General features: G+C 47.8%; 2 non-coding genes and 1 pseudogene across 2 annotated transcripts; all 3 read right to left on the reverse strand.

Moving 5' to 3' along the window:
- Positions 1-1292: 1292 nt before the first annotated feature.
- On the reverse strand, positions 1293-4680 carry LOC149517862 (25S ribosomal RNA). The gene has a single exon (XR_016344410.1). It is a non-coding gene; the product is annotated as a 25S ribosomal RNA (ribosomal RNA).
- A 237-nt stretch (positions 4681-4917) lies between these two features.
- Positions 4918-5073, reverse strand: LOC149517863 (5.8S ribosomal RNA). Its single transcript, XR_016344837.1, has one exon. It is a non-coding gene; the product is annotated as a 5.8S ribosomal RNA (ribosomal RNA).
- Positions 5074-5771: 698 nt separating this feature from the next.
- LOC149517864 (25S ribosomal RNA) lies at positions 5772-7630 on the reverse strand (annotated as a pseudogene).
- Positions 7631-9050: the final 1420 nt, after the last annotated feature.

The raw sequence follows: 9050 nt of genomic DNA on the forward strand, positions 1-9050 counted from the left end.
GTATGAATTTACAAGCCATAAAAATGGAATTGAATGGTAGAAATATGAAGATGCGCCTAAACCCACCTACCACCCGATCGTGGTGCGCATGGTGCTCGGTCCGGGCTCAAGACACCCGCGCATGGTGTGCGGGTGCTGGGGAGTGCTCATGTGAATTCACAAGCCATGAAAAGGGTATTGGCATGGTAGAAATATGAAGATGTGCCTAAACCCACCTACCACCCGCTCGTGGCGCGCATTGGTGCTCGACCCAGGCTCAGGACACCTGGGCATGGTGCACGGGTGTTGGGGAGGGCTCATATAAATTCATGGGCCACAAAAATGGCTTTCGCATATAGAGTTCATTCCTAGTCTAAGCTTCGATCGGATCGAGGGTTGTGGCAGCAGGATCGATAGCACGCAGAGCGAAACCCAGCTGATCCTCAGCTTGCACATCTTGCCTCTCTGGCCAGCATAGTGCCCGCCCACTTGTTTTGTGGGTTGACTTAGGCATATGGAGTTCATTCGCAGTCTAAGATTGGATCAGACCGAGGGTTGTGGTAGCAAGACCCGCAGCAGGATCGACAGTATGCAGAGGGGGACTATGCCGATGCTTAGCTTGCTTATCCTACCTTTCTGGCTGGCTCAATGCCTGCATGCTCATTTCGTAAGTTGACCTAGGCATATAGAGTTCATTTCTAGTCTAAGCATATGGACTTTATTCTTAGTCTAAGCTCAGACCGGATAGAGGGCTAGGGTAGTAGGACCCATAACAGGATGGATAGTACGTAGAGAGGGATCAGGTCGATCTTCGGCTTACGAATCTTGCCTCTCTAGCTGGCTCAGTGCCCGTACCTTCATTTTGTGGGTTGACTTATACATACAGAGTTCATTCCCAGTCTAAGCCCCAGCCACACCGAGGGACTCGTAACAAGATCTATAACCATCGAAGGGGACCAGGTCAATCCCTATCTTACGCATTTTGGCTCTCTGACTGGCTCAGTGCACGCATGCTTGTTTCATGGGTTGACTTAGGTATACGTAGTGCATTCCCAGTCTTGACCAACCAAGGGCCGGATGCTATCGATGGCGTTTGGGGTAACAACCAAGGGGGACCTGTAATAGGATCCTTGTCTGGTGCATCCTACCCTCGAGGTTAGTTTAGTGCCCGCACACTTATTTCGTGGGTTGACTAGGGTGAACGGAGTTCTTTCCCAATCGAGACTGAAAGACAGAGGGCCCCAGGTCATACCCAACCCCGGAAGGGGGCAACGTGAAAAAAAGAAAGGTCGATGGGGGAAAGGGAGGAAGGGACAAATCAAAACGATAAAGGGTTAAATCTCAGTGGATCATGGCAGTAAGGCCACTCTGCCACTTACAATACCCCGTCGTGTATTTAAGTCATCTGTAAAGGATTCTGCCTATCGCTTGGTGGGAATTAAGCACCAAGGAGGCCTGCATGGCTCATCTGTCGCGGGGGCTACACCTACAACATGTGCCCTTGGGGGCCATGGGCCCCTACTGCGGGTTGGTAATGAAGCGGCAGGCAAGTGCATCACTTCTAGCCCGAATTCTGACTTAGAGGTGTTCAATCATAATCCAGCGCATGGTAGCTTCACCTCACTGGCTTTTCAACTAAATGCGATGACCAATTGTGCAAATCAATGGTTCCACTTGTACTAGGTTGAATTACTATCGCGACGCTACCATCAGTAGGGTAAAACTAACCTATCTCACGATGGTCTAAACCTAACTCATGTTCCCTATTGGTGGGTGAACAATCCAACATTTGGTGAATTTTGCTTCACAATGATAGGAAGAGCCGACATCCAAGGATCAAAAAGCAATGTCGTTATGAACGCTTGGCTGCCACAAGTCAGTTATCCCTATGGTAACTTTTTTGACACCTCTAGCTTCAAATCCCAAAGGTCTAAAGGATCGATAGGCCACGCTTTCACGATTTGTATTCGTACCAAAAATCAGAATCGAATGAGCTTTTACCCTTTTGTTCCACACGAGATTTCTATTCTCGTTGAGCTCATTATAGGACACCTACATTATCTTTTAATAAATGTGCCGCCCTAGCCAAACTCCCTACCTAACAATGTCTTCCACCCAGATCGACCGGCTAAGGTTGAGCTTGGGTCTAAAAGAAAGGGTCGTGCCCCGCCCTCAATTCACGAAATAAGTAAAACAACGTTAAAAGTAGTGGTATTTCAATTTTACCAGGGGGCTCCCACTTATCCTACACCTTTCAAGTCATTTCACAAAGTCGGACTAGAGTCAAGCTCAACAGGGTCTTCTTTCCCTGCTGATTCCACCAAGCCCGTTTCCTTAGCTGTGGTTTCTCTGGATAGTAGACAGGGACAGTGGGAATCTTATTAATCCATTCATGTGCATCACTAATTAGATGACGAGGCATTTGGCTACTTTAAGAGAGTCATAGTTCCTCATGCCGTTTACCTGTGCTTGGTTTAATTTCTTCACTTTGACATTCAGAGCACTAGGTAGAAATCACATTACGTGAACATCCACAAGGACCATCGCAATGCTTTGTTTTAATTAAATAGTTAGATTCCCCTTGTTCGTACTAGTTTTGAGTCGACTGTTCATTGTCTGGGAAAGGCCCCCGAGGGAGCCGTTCCTAGTCCATTCCCTGGTCGACATGCGGTGACCCGCTCTCACTGTGGGAATAGCTCGAATAGTGCACCAATAGCCAATGAGTTCAGGACTGGGACACCCATGCCCAGCCCTCATAGCCAATCTTTTTCCCGAGGTTACGGATCCATTTTGCTGACTTTCTTTGCCTATATTATTCCATCGACTAGAGGCTGTTCACCTTGGAGACCTGATGCGATTATAAGTACGATTGAGCACGGATGGCACTCGATCTTTCATATTTTCAAGGGTCATCAGGGGCACACCGGACGCAACATGACGTGCAGTGCTCTTCCAACAGCTGGACCCTATCTCCAGCTGAGCCATTTCTAGGGTGGGCGAGCTGTTAAATGGGAAAGATAACTCTTCTTAAGGCCCCCACCGACGTCTCCAGACTCTCTAACATTGCCGTTAGCCATCGTATCCCGGTTCAAGAATTTTAACCAGATACCCTTTCGAAGCTCGCACGAGACACACTGTCGAATGGGTTTCCCCCGTCTCTTAGGATCGACTAACCCATGTGCAAGTGCCATTCACATAGAACCTTTCCCCTTTTTGGCCTTCAAAGTTCTCATTTGAATATTTGCTACTACCAATAAGATCTACATCGATGGTCACTCTGCTCAGGCTCACACCCTAGGTTTTACGATGACCATCACTCCCTCTTACTCATCGGAGCCTAGCCCTTGCCCGAACGACTGGGTATAGGTCACGCGCTTAAGCGCCATCCATTTTTAGGGCTAGTTGATTCAGCAGGTGAGTTGTTACACACTTCTTAGTGGATTTCAACTTCTATGACCGTCGTCCTACTGTCTTAATTGACCAACACCCTTTGTGGGTTCTAGGTTAGCACGCAGTTGGGCACCGTAACTTGACTTCTGATTCATCCCTCATCGCCCGTTCTGCTTACCAAAAATGGCCCACTTGGTGCTCTCGATTTCGTGGTGCGGCTCAATGAAGCAGTCAAGTCATCCTACCTATTTAAAGTTTGAGAATAGGTCAAGGGCATTACGCCCCTGATGCCTCTAATCATTGGCTTTACCCAATAGAACTTGTCGGGGGCTCTAACTATCCTGAAGGAAACTTCGAAGGGAACCAACTACTAGATGGTTTGATTAGTCTTTCACCCCTATACCCAAGTCAGATGAATGATTTGCACATCAGTGTTGCTGCGGGCCTCTACCAGAGTTTTTTCTGGCTTCACCACGCTCAGGTATAGTTCACCATCTTTCGGGTCTCGACGGGCATGCTCGCACTCGAACCCTTCTCAGAAGATCAAGGTCAGTCGGTGGTGCACCCGTGAACGATCCCACCAATTAGCTTTCTTGTGCCTTACGAGTTTTTTGGCCCGTTGACTTATACGCATATCAGACTCCTTCGTTCGTGTTTCAGGATGGGCCGAATGGGGAACCCGTAGGTCGACATCGGGAACACGTCGGGGCCATGGCATGCCGAGACGATGCATGCTGCATTCCATGATCATGGTGATGATGACTTCATGAGCGCATCAAAATCTCAAGCTTGGGCCATCATCTTGACCTGCGTTGGTCCATGCCCTGAGCTGATTGGTGGACCGACTCTCACCGTTCCACATCCGACTGGGGTGCATAACCGACCCCCATCCGCTTCTTTCCCAATAATTTTAAACACTTTTTAAATCTCTTTTCAATGTCTTTTTCATCTTTCCCTTATGGTACTTGTTCACTATCGGTCTTTCACCCGTATTCAGCCTTGGATGAAATTTATCGCCCAATTGGGTTGCATTCCTAAACAACCCGACTCATAGACAACGCCTCATAGTGCGACAAGGTTTGGGTACAATGGGGCTTTCACCCTCTTCGATGCCCTTTTCAGGGGATTTGAGCCTAGTCCGCCACTGAAGACGCTTCTCCAGACTATAATTCGAACATCGGGGGTGCTCGATTTTCAAGCTGGGCTCTTTTCGGTTTACTCGCCGTTACAAAGAGAATCTTGGTAAGTTTTTTTTCCTTTGCTTATTGATATGCTTAAACTCAGCGAGTGATCCTGCCTGACCTGAGATCGTGATGCAAACATCAATCGACCGATGCGGGGGGTCTAACGGGCTACGGGTGGACAATGAGTGCGCATCATCGGGGATGAGGCACGCTGGTAGCTCTACCACTAACGGTCACGGTGTTGTCATTGTCGAGGACTCATTTTTGGGCCAACTACAACTAACAAGATCACGGGAGGCCATCTTCCACCTTCTTCCTTCTCGGGAGCTTGATGGGCGAAAGGTCGAGGGGGGGCGATGCCCTATGACACCTAGGTAGGCGTGCCTTCGACCTAATGGCTAGGGGTGTAACTTACGTTCAAAGACTCGATGGTTCATGGGATTCTACAATTCACACCAAGTATCGCATTTCGTTACGTTCTTCATAGATGTGAGAGCTGAGATATCCATTGCCTAGAATCGTTTCATTTTTTCACGACAAAAGCAGTCGCGATGCTGCCCGTGCATGCACCACAAACAGAATAAGTAAAATAACGTTAAAAGTAATGGTATTTCAATTTCACCCGGGGCCTTCCACTTATCCTACACCTCTTAAGTCATTTCATAAAGTCAGACTAAAGTCAAGCTCAACAGGGTCTTCTTTCTTCGTTGATTTTGCCAAGCTCATTCCTTTAGCTGTGGTTTTACTGGATAGTAGACAGGGATAGTAGGAATCTCGTTAATCTATTCATGCGCATCACTGATTAGATGACAAGGCATTTGGCTACCTTAAGAGAGTCATAGTTACTCCTATAGTTTACGCACACTTGGTTGAATTTCTTCACTTTGACATTCAGAGCACTGGGCAGAAATCACATTGCATGAGCATCCACAGGAACCATCACAATGCTTTTATTTTAATTAAATAGTCAGATTCCCCTTATCCGTACCAGTTTTGAGTCAACTGTTCATCCCCTAGGGAACGCCCTTGAGGGAGCCATTCCTAGTCTGTCCCTCAGTTGACATGCGATGACCCGTTCTCATCGCGAGAGCAACTCGAGCAGTGCATTGATAGCTGACAAGTTTGAGACTGGGACCCTGTGCCCAGCCCTTAGAGCCAGTTCTTTTCCTAAGGTTATGGATCTATTTTATCGACTTTCCTTGCCTACATTGTTTTATTGACCAGAGGCTGTTCACCTTGGAGACCTGATGTGGTTATGAGTATGACTGAAAGCAGACGGTACTCAGTCCTCTAGATTTTTAAAGGCCGCCAGGGGCACACCGGACACCACGTGACGTGCGATGCTCTTTTGACCTCTGGACCCTACCTCCGACTGAGCCATTTCTAGGGTGGGTGGGCCGTTAAATAGAAAAGATAACTCTTCTCGAGGCCCCTACCGACGTCTCTAGACTCCCTAACATTGCCATCAGCTGTCGCATCTCGATTCAAGAATTTTAACCCAATTTCCTCTCTAAGCTCATATGGGACGCACTGTCGGACGGGCTTCCCCATCTCTTAGGATTGACTAACCCATGTGCAAGTGCTGTTCACATGGAACCTTTCCCCTCTTCGAACTTCAAAGTTCTCATTTAAATATTTGCTACTACCACTAAGATCTGTATAGATGGCTACTCTGCTCAGCCTCGCGCCTCGGGTTTTACAACGACCGTCGCACCCTCCTACCCATCAAGGCCTGGCCTTTGCCCCGACGGTCGGATATAGTTCATGTACTTAAGCGCCATCCATTTTCAGAGCTAGTTGATTCGGCAGGTGAGTTGTTACACACTCTTTAGTGGATTTCGACTTCCATGACCACCTTCTTACTATCTTAATCGACTAACACCCTTTGTGGGTTCTGGGTTCTGGGTTAGCGCACAGTTAGGCACCGTAACTTGGCTTTCGGTTTATCCTGCGTCACCAGTTTTGCTTACCAAAAATGGCCCATTCAGAGCTCTCGATTCCTTGGTGTGGCTCAACGAAGCAGCTACGCCACTTTACCTATTTAAAGTTTGAGAATAGGTTAAGGGCATTGCGCCCCCAATGCCTCTAATCATTGGCTTTTCTTGATAAAACTTGTTGGGGGCTCTAACTATCCCAAGGGAAACTTCAGAGGGAACCAGCTACTAGACGATTCGATTAGTCTTTTGCCCCTATACCCAAGTCAAATGAATGATTTACATGTTAGTATCGCTGTGGGCCTCCACCAAAGTTTCCTCTGGCTTCACCCTGCTCAAGCATAGTTCACCATCTTTCACGTCTCGACGGGTATGCTCACACTCGAACCCTTCTCAGAAGATTAAGGTCGGTCGGTGGTACACCCACAAGGGATCCTGCCAATCAGCTTCCTTATGCCTTACGGGTTTCCTAGCCCATTGACTTGTACGCATATCAAACTCTTTAGTCTGTGTTCCAAGACAGGCCGAATGGAGAGCCCACAGGCTGACATCGAGATCACATCGGTGCCATAGTACATCGAGACGACGTGAGCTATGTTTTACGATCATGGCGACGATGTCTTCGTGGGCACATCGAAAGCTTGGGCTTGGGCCACAGCTACAACCGTGTCGGTCCATGCCCCGAATCGATCGACGAACTGACTCCTGCCATTCCACATCCAACCGAGGTGTATCGGCCCCCATCCACTTCCCTTCCCACAATTTTGAGGACTCTTTGACACTCTTTTCAAAGTTCTTTTCATCTTTCCCTCACGGTACTTGTTCGTTATCGGTCTCTCATCGATATTTAGCCTTGGACAGTATTTATCGCCCGATTGGGGTTGAATTCCCAAACAACCAGACTCACAAATAACGCCTTATGGTACGACAGGGTCTAAATACAATAGGGCTCTCACTATCTTCGGTGCCCCTTTCCAGAGGTCTTAGGCTCGATCTGCCACTGAGGATGCTTTTCTAGACTATAATTCAAGCATCGGGGTGCTCGATTCTCAAGCTGAGCTCTTTTCGATTCACTCACCGTTACTAGGGGAATCCTAGTAAGTTTCTTTTCCTCTGCTTATTGATATGCTTAAACTCAGCGGGTGATCCTACCTAACCTTGGGTCACGACGAGAGCATCGAATCGAGCGATGCGGGGGGTCTGACATTGCGGACTTGTTCGACCAACTTGGGAGCACAAAGTGGTTCACCAAGCTAGATTTGAGGTCAGGCTACTACCAAGTTAGGATCACGGAGGGAGATGAGCCAAAGACAACATGTGTCACTCGGTATGGTTCGTATGAGTTCTTGGTGATGCTTTCAGACTCATGAATGCCCCAGTAACATTCTGCACCTTTATGAACAAGGTACTTTAGTCGTTCCTTGATCGATTTGTTGTGGTTTATTTGAATGACATTGTGATCTACAGCCAGACTTTGGGAGAGCATGTAGACCACTTGAGGTAGGTGTTCAAGGTGTTGTGGGTGCACAAGCTATTTTTCAAGAGGGAAAAATGCTCATTTGCCCAATAGGAGATCCCATTCTTAGGCCACATAGTGGGAGGTGGTAGGATACGCATGGATGAAGGCAAGATGCACGTCATCCTAGAGTGGAAACCACCAGCCAAGGGCACTGAGTTGAGATCATTCCTTGGGTTGGTCAACCACTACAAGTGCTTTATCAATGGTCACTCAGCAATAGCCACACCATTGACTAACTTACTTAAGAAAGGGAGAGCATAGGAGTGGAGTGCAGGGTGCCAAGAAGCCTTTGACAGGTTGAAGTGGGCTATTACCAAAGAGCCAGTCTTGGCCTTGCCAGACCATGCCAAGCCGTATAAGGTGCATACAGATGCATCATACTTTGTTATAGGGGGCGTGTTGATGTAAGAGGGACATCTAATCACGTTTGAGAGTAAGAAGCTGAACGAGACTGAGCACAAGTACGCAGTCTAAGAAAGGAAGATGACTGTAGTGGAGCACTATTTGCTCACTTTGTGCCATTACTTGTTGGGGTTAAGGTTTATGGTTAGGATGGACATTGTGGCGACTAGCTACTTCCAGACATAGAAGAAGCTGTCCCTCAAGCAGGCGAGATGGTAAGATTTTCTTATGGAATTTGATTTCCAGATGGAGTACAAGCCAGGGCAGGCAAACCTGGTGGTAGATGCCCTGAGCAGGAACACTAACCTTACTGCCATTAGCCAACCAGAGGGGTCACTAGTGCCACGCATCAAGGAGGGACTTACGTATGATCCTACAGCCAAAGCTCTTATGGAGTACGCCTAGCAAGGTAAGACTAGGCAGTTTTAGGTGCAGGATGGTTTGTTGTACACCAGGGGTAGCAGACTATTTGTGTCACAGGATGGGAAGCTCAGTAAGGAAGTTTTGCAAGAGTGTTTGATTCAAGGTGGGTTAGACACCCAGGAGTGAGTTGTACCTTAGTGTTGATCAAGGATCGGTACTACTGGTGGCACATGAGGGACGATGTGGAGGCCTATGTAAAGACTTGTCTTGTGTGCCAAT

Source organism: Durio zibethinus, chromosome 8 (genome assembly GCF_047325235.1).
Source record: "Durio zibethinus cultivar Kanyao isolate XHJ-2024 chromosome 8, ASM4732523v1, whole genome shotgun sequence".
Classification (NCBI taxonomy): Eukaryota; Viridiplantae; Streptophyta; class Magnoliopsida; order Malvales; family Malvaceae; genus Durio; species Durio zibethinus.